Genomic DNA, 9,215 nt, shown 5'->3' on the forward strand with positions numbered 1-9,215 from the left:
AATAAACTATGGCCATTGTTTATAATTCACAGTGTAACAGCACAGCAAAATATCATTTATTTGGTGTTGTGCTATAAATGATGGCCTATTGTGTGCTAAGAATTGATATACCGGAGTGAATTGATACACACTTAAGCTATGTATATACGTCAGATGATTGTTGCTCATCTTGACGAATTGATGAATGTTTAATCAGGTCCATAGGAGAGCACATCTGGGTGCTGCTTGCTTGTCCTCCGGGCTCGCCTCACCAGTGCTGTGTGTACAGTGCTCATTCATTCATCTATTAATGATCATTTCCAAGGACAATAATCTGACATGTATCTGTTGTCTGCACTGGGGTTAGGAAGTAGATTATAAGTGCACATTGCACCATTACATCTCATTATATAAGCCGGCTCCCTCCCCGGGGTGGCGGTGGGTAGCATTTGGCACTCTATCACACAGCAGGTGCTCCTGCAGCAAGTTCTTCCTCTCCGGATCCCTCGGGCACCTGTGGCGGCGTTAGAATGGGACCTCAGCCAGCTTTACACCTGGCTCATCCTGACTTTCAGGAATTTATGAAAGAAGGGAAGAGTCAGAGATTTCCTGGGAAAAACTTAGCTAAAGCAGAGCAGTTAGTGCAGAATGAAAGCCGTATTTGTCTAGTTTATTTATATCCGTTGTTGGGATAATAATGAAACTTTTATGGCGATTCTATTCTGGGGTGAAAGAAAGACATTGAGAAAAATAGAAACATTGTTATCACAGAGGACTATTTACTAACAAGGTGCAATAAGGTGCAAATCACAGGTGACAGGTAATCTGGTTGCAATGGGCTATGGAACATTGGATGTTATTAGGGATGAGGTTTTGTGTTTGCCACTTTCATTGGTTTAGGGTGAATCTTGCAGGTTCTAGATTCAGTGTCACTGTGAATTTTTGTGTATTTGTTGCCCCATTTCTTCCTTTGTGTGGCCATTGGAGGGAGGATGGGGTTATGCTTTAAACAGCAACATTTACTTTACTGATCACCAAACCAGAGGATTAAAAGCTATTAAAAAGCTATGGACCCTCTCAGCGCTGCCTGAACCACTTCTCGACCTGCAACCCTTTCCTCCATGAATCTCCTGAACCCTTTTTCCTTCCTGAATTCAATGCACCCCTTCCCTCCCTGCACCTCATTATTTTCCTGCATCTCCTTTCCTTAGTGTGCCACCTATCTTCCCCGCACCCCTTCCATTTCTGCATCACTATTCCTTCCTGCACCAACTTTACTCCCTGCATTCACCTAACTTCTCCGCACCCCATTCCCTCCCTTATATAAATCCCTATTCTCTCTCTACATCCCCTTCCCTCTATGAACTTACTTCCCTACCTACTTATCCGCCCTTTTTTCTCTGCACCCCTTCCCCTACTTTTATACCCTGCACCACCCTTCCTTTGCTCCCTGGACCTCTTTTTCTTCCTTTATCCCAGGGGTGTCCAACTTTGGCCCGCGGGCCAAATCTTCCCCTCAAGGTCCTTTTTTATTGGACCCCCAAAGAATTCTGAAAATGAACTACTTCTGGCCCACCCTGCCCCCGTTACCACCTCACATTATCATCTTCAATACATGCAATATGTAGACATTATTCCAGTACACCCATCATATGACACAAAGCCTAGGCAATGATCACATGGTGCTTGACTACCAGGGGCATTGTGTTTGTTTCAATCCATTAGAGACTGCATAGTGTAATATTTAGTGTCACACAAACTTGCACAGGCTGCATAGATAGATAGAAATTAGTCTTTTCAACCCTAAAGTGTGTGTAGAGGGGTTTGTTTCTGTTAGTTATGGATGAAGTAGTAAACTTCCCCAATTTTTTCAATACATTTCAAGTTTGGCCCCTGACTTGAGTTTTTAAATTCGTCCCTCTGTGTATTTGAGTTTGACACCCCTGCTTTATCCAGATCACTCCCTGCATTCCCTGTCCCCTCTCCTTCCTGCAGCACCTTTCATCCCTGCACCCCCTTATGCTCGTCCCTCCCACCCTGCACCCCTTTCACACCATTCATTCCCTGCACAATCCTATTACCCTTGTAGGTGGTTGAGGAGGAACTCCTATAAATATCCCAATTATATCCTGAATACCCATTCCCCATAGACTACAGGGGCATTTGTCCCTTATTATACAGACTGGAAATGAGTGCAGCCAAACAATTTGTCAGTTCTTGAATTTTCTGTAATACATTTTCCAAAAATGCCTCATCAGCAGTGGAAATACTTTTAACAAGTTGGGGATTTTTTTTCAGGACACTCTTGGTGTCATCAGACAATGAGTGATGGTGAATGTTGCGGCCAATGTGCAGCCAATCTCTGGTTGGTCTAGGGATCATTGACGCCGCACTCGGTGACTTTGGGGGAAGAATTCGGTGAATGTCAGATATTTCGCTCTAGAAGCGGTCCGGAGATGTGCGGCCATCCGGGGGTCTCACACAAGGAGTATAAGAAAAACATGATATAATTAAACTGCGGCCTGTGTGCGGAGATGGGGGAGTGATGGGCAGTTAATAACTAACTCCAGAAAATACAAATTCAGCTAAAATCATGACCGACCACCCAACAAGAGCTCGGCCAGGAATCACAGGGACTGCAAAGAAAATGAACATGGATTCGGGGTCACGTATGTATTTTCTTGTATGTACATGCTTAGTCATGTGCAACACTTCCAGGTATTTATTACCCCTCACAAATTACTAAGACCCCCAGCTATGGCTTCATCGTTCTTTGTCCAGCTATCATCCGAGGTCACCATCTACCTCCTGGACTAAAATTCCAGCTCAGAGATGACACAATCCCATAAATCCTGGGTTGGGAATCCAGGAATATCTGACACAGATCAGCCCCTGACTCAGCCTCTCACCTTGTGACTTTCCATAATGTTATAATGTTGCAGTCGGTGGGGGAGAAGAGACTGACGGACTTTTCAGGCTTGTGAACTGCAGCATTCTGCTACCACACTCCCATCCGCTCCTATTCAACTGAATGGGAGTGGTTGGACCCCCTTTGTGTATGCAGTTTCTGTACATGGCTTCTTGCTTCTGGCTGCCCTTGAGTCTTCTGTCCACTTGAATGCAACCACCTTGGAGGACTGAGATGACCCAGTATTTATCTTAATCCATCAACTTCCTGAAAACGCTGAACTGCAGCAAACTGCAACCTCAGCTGCAACTACACTAAACCGCATTACACAGGGAAAAGTTGCAGTTGAACTGCAGTTGATAAGGAGCAGGCCTAAAGGTGACCCTACACTACACAATCTGATTGTACAATCTCCTTTAGATCTATTATTACACAGTATTTATATAGCGCCAACATATTACACAGCGCTGTACAAAGTCCATTTTTACAGAGATTGTAACATGAGATCATAAAGCATGGATTTAGACAATTGTAAACAATTAAACATAAAAATTCATAAAACAATAGATTTTTAGATCAGATTTACATTAATATATCGATCGAGCATTGATCAGAAATGTCCATTCTCAGTGTGACCCAAATCGGGGAAAGCTCAAGTCCCTAACAACCACCAGCCAATGGGAGCGATCTCCACTGTTTACAGTAACAACATGGGTTTGCCTGTTGTTAGTGTAAACATCAGGGAGCTCTCTCATTGGCTGGTGGTTGTTAGGGAGCGCTCCCTGCTTAGTGGCAGGGAGTGCAGGATAATAATAAGGCAAATCCTGGACATTAAAGAGATAGGGAATCTTTATACAATGTTCCAATATATGAGCACCTTTTAGAAATGTTTTCTCCTGACTGGTGACATCATTTTGGCCTAGGCAGAGTCACTTCCTGGAGACCAAGTCTCTCAGTAATGTTTTATTGGCTGGTTTAACTGTTATGCACACTTGGAAGCTGAAAGACAACATTTTAGACAGCTGACAATTCTCAGATATCAGGTGACCCCAGAAACATACAGGATAAAAGTTAAATGGAGATAACATAGGGATAAAATAGGGAAAACATGCTGCCCGGCACCATTATAAAGATTTAATATTCAGAATCTTGCAAAATCAAGTGTCCACATGGCTGACATGGCCAAACAATCAATCCATTTCTATATAAAATATGATTTCCTGTGATGGAATAAAAGCAACAAAAGGTCTTTTTTAGGGTAAAAATATTCTGTTTCTGAAATCTTTTTATTCTCTCATCCCGTCAGCTCCGCCAGCAATAAACAGATGTTGGAAGGGGGAGCTGCTCATTAATTAATAGATTATTGCTCATTAGCATCGGCCATTCTGTTTGATCTCAGCCGGCTGCGGCTCCACCAGCACTTTTAGAAATCACAGAGAGTTGTGGCCCAGCGAGTACACGCGGCAAACTGGTCCAAGAGGGAAAATGTGTTATTTATAGAAGCCGCAGTGCACCATGGGAAAGGGAATAGTGCCAGGAATATATATGGGATTTGCTTTATATATTTATTTTATCCTGATTGTTCTGCAATAAAACTAACCCATTGCATGGTTTTCTGCGGAGTGCCACCAGCCATTCTCAGCAGCGGCAGCTATGATAGGTCACTTTCCTTGCTGGGATTTTCCTTTAAGTGGAGCCTGGGCTGGGGACAATGCAGCAAATGTGTTCCTTGGTTCAAGTTCCACCCCCTTCAGATTTGAGCTTAGGGATTGGACAGCCAGGTATATGTGATAGGATGCTGCAGTCCCCTTGTGACCCCGTGAACTGTGAATGTGGATCAGATTTGACCTGTGACCACATGTGTGATTCCTGACCTCAAAGTTTTTACAGACACCTGCGTGAGATGACATTCTCTGACCCCAACCCACGACAGGTGTCCCCAGCCTCACTGCAAATGTCCCAAATCTCACACAAAACCCTCATTTATTGGATGCTTCTAAGTTGGGTATTTAGCTCTGTGACAGGTTCTCTTTAAAATGATTGGTCACATCCTTCCCCAAGTGATCCAATCACTACCCGTGGGATCACCGGCCACATCAATTACATCAAATGGCTACACAAGACCCTGTCATAAATAATTTCATACTGAACTGAAATCTAGATGAATTATGGTTAGAAATCAGATCACAGCAGCTCCGCAACCAATCAAATCTCTCAGATCCCGCCTCTACTGGAACTGACTGTCCAATCAGGGCACTTGTTTTAAATCCAGTAACCAATACTTTGTCGCATGAGCTTGATTCCCACACAGAATTCCCGGTGACACATTCAGCCAGGATAACACCCTGTAAATGGGATTATCCGGATCTAGAGCCTCCGGAATCTTCCTGACATCTGCCTGATTAATCCTCCGTTCAGGAAAAGCTCCATCTGCAATTCATTTATTAGTGGAGTCTGTTCTCTATCACGGCCCTTCCCGGCCAGGAATCCGATGACCCTCACAATGGCCGCTGCTGACCCCCGATGGAGGGAGTCCTGGGATAATTTAATAAGGCCCTTTCCTCCAAAATTCTGGAAATTTGGGGAAATGGCGTGCAGCCAATCAGGTGATTGTAAGATAGTTCACAGGTTTTTCGATGGGCTGTTTATAAATATTTTCATCTAAGATTCACCCAACTTTTACTCCCCAGATTTAATTTAAAAAAATGTATGAATAATCAGTAACAGTTGACACATTTTCAAATGGAATTCAGTTTGATAAATATGTACATTTTGGGTGAAAACATTTATAAATAGACCTCTAAGGACACTATTGATAAAACAGGGAATCTGACATTCGCTCAAACATTCGCTGGTGGGAAACAATTACTGCCATTGAAACACATCGACCTCCAGGGAATGTTTAAGGAAATGTCTGATTTCCTGATTTATAAATAGATCCCTAAATGTCTCTTGAAGGTACCAGAAGCTCTTTTCATCCGTTCCCCCCACCAATCATCATCATCACAGTACATAAAGCACACAAATAATAATAATAAATAACAGAGATAAGAAAAACAAAAATAAAGATTTTTTTTATAATTAAAATATTTTCTTCTTTCATTCAGTTAATGAAAATTAAATTTCTGGCAAATCAATTTCACTGAACTCACCCCACTGGTGCCAAAAAATGATTCATCTCAGTTGCCATGATGAATCACATTGGGTGAACCATTCACCTGGAGCCCCCGAGTATGCAAAGCAGGGTATTGGTGCTGATATCTCACCTTTGGACTGCCCACTTCTGCCAACAATCTCTCTAATGTAGACTCAATGGGCCTGATTTATTAAAGCTTTCCAAGACTAGAGAGGATACACTTTCATCAGTGAAGCTGAGTGATCCAGCAAACCTGGAATGGATTTCTTCAAAGTCATTTTCTATTTGCTAGCAAATGTTTTGAATCCTGGACCAGATCCATTCCAGGGTTGTCGTGTCACCCAGCTTCACTGATGAAAGTGTATTCTCTCCAGCCTTTGAGAGCTTTAATACATTAGTCCCATTGAGCTTGATTTGTTAAAGCTCTCCAAGACTGGAGAAGATAGCCTAACATAGGGGAACCTGGGTGATGCAGCAAACCTGGAATGGATCCTGTCCAGTATTTGCAAACTGTCTATTCATAGCAGAAGCCTAGATGCACAGGAGGGTTAATGCAGAAGCAGGGAGATCTTTGCATTACAGCTCCTTAGGTACAGCTTTCCCTCCAGCAAGGAGAACAGAGTGATCAGTACAGCAGTGACACCACCAGACCTAACTCTATATCTGGTGTTACTAACAGAGGCAGCAGTGCCTTAGATGATCTCACACTGCTATGAGGATACAGAATCAGAAATCTTCGGCACAGGGAAAGCATTTTTCAGGGGGAGTATAACACAAAGAATACATTTTTAGGGTACAGTATAGGTCCCTAATAACACAACATCTGAACTATTTAACTTAAACTTTGCTTTAAAGTTTGGAGTGAGTTGGGATAATGGGTGCAGTCAGTGCCCCATCAGAATCACCTTTTTTCACATAAAATAATCCTGATTTTTTATTTACAATTTGAGTGAATGATAATCAGATAAAAGCAGTGAGTTCCCCTGTGACAGGAGCAGCGAGTATAACGTGTCCTTGTGGTGTCACAGCGAGATCTTTAGTGGTGACATCATGGAGGAAGTGACGGGCCGGGCACAGACAGACAATAGTGAAAGGGTCCCTGTGTACCAGGTGAGAGCCAACTCCGCCTGTAACTGGTGTTATTATCACAAGGATGCAGCTGGGCACACTCCGTCACCAACAGAAAACAAGGTCACTGCCAATATGGGACAACCCGCAGGGTGACAACCGCCTGCTATGGATTCTCCTGGCTATGGCACAGAAATAAAGAATAATATGGGGCTACTCCAGGCAATAAGTAAATTAGTTCAGCAGGATTTTCAAAGTGGTTCAAGTTGGTAGCCGTATTTGGATCTATTTATCAAAGAGTGAGATTTTCTCATTATGGTTTTCAGGGGAGGTGGAGTTCTTCTTTAAATTGTTTAATTCCAGGCTGGTATTCTTTACCAGCTCTTGTTGGAGAGAATAACAAAGAATTGGATTGGCTGTTGTGAGCAAACAATTCTTCCTTCAGGCCCTGGTGAGCAGGGCTCCCCTTTAATAAGGACCTCTAGCACTTATTAGCATGTGTTTTATTTCAGCGAGCTCTCAGCGGATCCTGACTCATCCCTCTCCCCGGGGAATTGTTAGCTGGATGCTTCATTTTCAAACATTCTCTCATCTAGTAAATAGAGAATTTTCCCTATAAAATCTCTAAACGATTGTGACCCCCTCCCCCCACCGCAGAGCTTTTCACAACTGGGGAATCGATCCAACTTTCTGCTGAATAACGCTCTTTGTTGAGACTCTCCGTTTACTGATGTTTGTTGATATCTGGCGCAGCAAACGGCCCAACACTGAAGCTGTAAAAATCTTTAACAACTGTTATTGTAATGAAATCTTCCAATAACAGGCCCATTCAGCCTGCACGCCACTAACCCCAAGAGCCCGGTGCAGGTGCAGCTACCTCACCCATTTACCCCGATTCCCCTCTGTGCCTCTATAGGATAAATCCTCCCTCTGTTGTACCCCAATAACCCCTCCGTCCTTCTATTGTACTCTAATAAACCCTCTGTCCTTCTATTGTACCCCAATAACCCCTCTGTCCTTCTATTGTACCCCAATAACCCCTCTGTCCTTCTATTGTACCCCAATAACCCTTCTGTCCTTCTATTGTACCCTGAACACCCCCCTGTCCTTCTATTGGACTCTAATCAACCCTCTGTCCTTCTATTGTACCCCGATTCACCTCTATGCCTCTATATGCCTCTATATGATAAATCCTACCTCTGTTGTACCCCAATAACCCCTCCGTCCTTCTATTGTACTCTAATCAACCCTCTGTCCTTCTATTGTACCCCAATAACCCCTCCGTCCTTCTATTGTACCCCAATAACCCCTCTGTCCTTCTACTGTACTCTAATCAACCCTCTGTCCTTCTATTGTACCCGGATTCACCTCTGTGCCTCTATATGATAAATCCTACCTCTATTGTACCCCAAACCCCTCTGTCCTTCTATTGTACACCAAACACCACTCTGTCCTTCTATTGTACCCCAATCACTCCTCTGTCCTTCTATTGTACCCAATAACTCTCTGTGCCTGTATAGGACAATTCCTCCATCTGTTGTACCCCAATAACCCCTCCGTCCTTCTATTGTACCCCAATTTCCCCTCTGTCCTTTCATTGTACCCCAATCTCCCCTCTGTCCTTCTAATTTACCCCAATCCCCCCTCTGTCCTTTTAATGTACCCCAACCTTTCCTCTGTCCTTCTATTGTACCACAATAACCCCTCTGTCCTTCTATTGTACCCCAATCACTTCTCTGTCCTTCTATTAAACCCCATATACCCTTTGTGCTTCTGTAGGATGAATCTTCCATCTATTGTTCCCCAAAAACCCCTCTGTCCTTCTGTTTTACCCCAATAACCCTTCTGTCCATCTATTGTACCCCAATTACTCTATGTGCCTCTATTGGGTAAATCCACCATCTATTGTACCCCAATCACCCATCTATTCTTCTATTCTACCCCAATCACCCCCATGTCCTTCTTTTGTACCCCAATCTCCCATTTATCCTTCTATTGTACGCCAATCTCCCCTCTGTCCTTTTATTGTCCCCCAATCTCCCTTCAATTGTACCCCAATCTCCCCTCTGTCCTTCTATTGTACCCCAATCACCCCTATGTCCTTCTATTGTACCCCAATCTCCC

Source organism: Pyxicephalus adspersus, chromosome 2 (assembly GCF_032062135.1).
Source record: "Pyxicephalus adspersus chromosome 2, UCB_Pads_2.0, whole genome shotgun sequence".
NCBI lineage: Eukaryota > Metazoa > Chordata > Amphibia > Anura > Pyxicephalidae > Pyxicephalus > Pyxicephalus adspersus.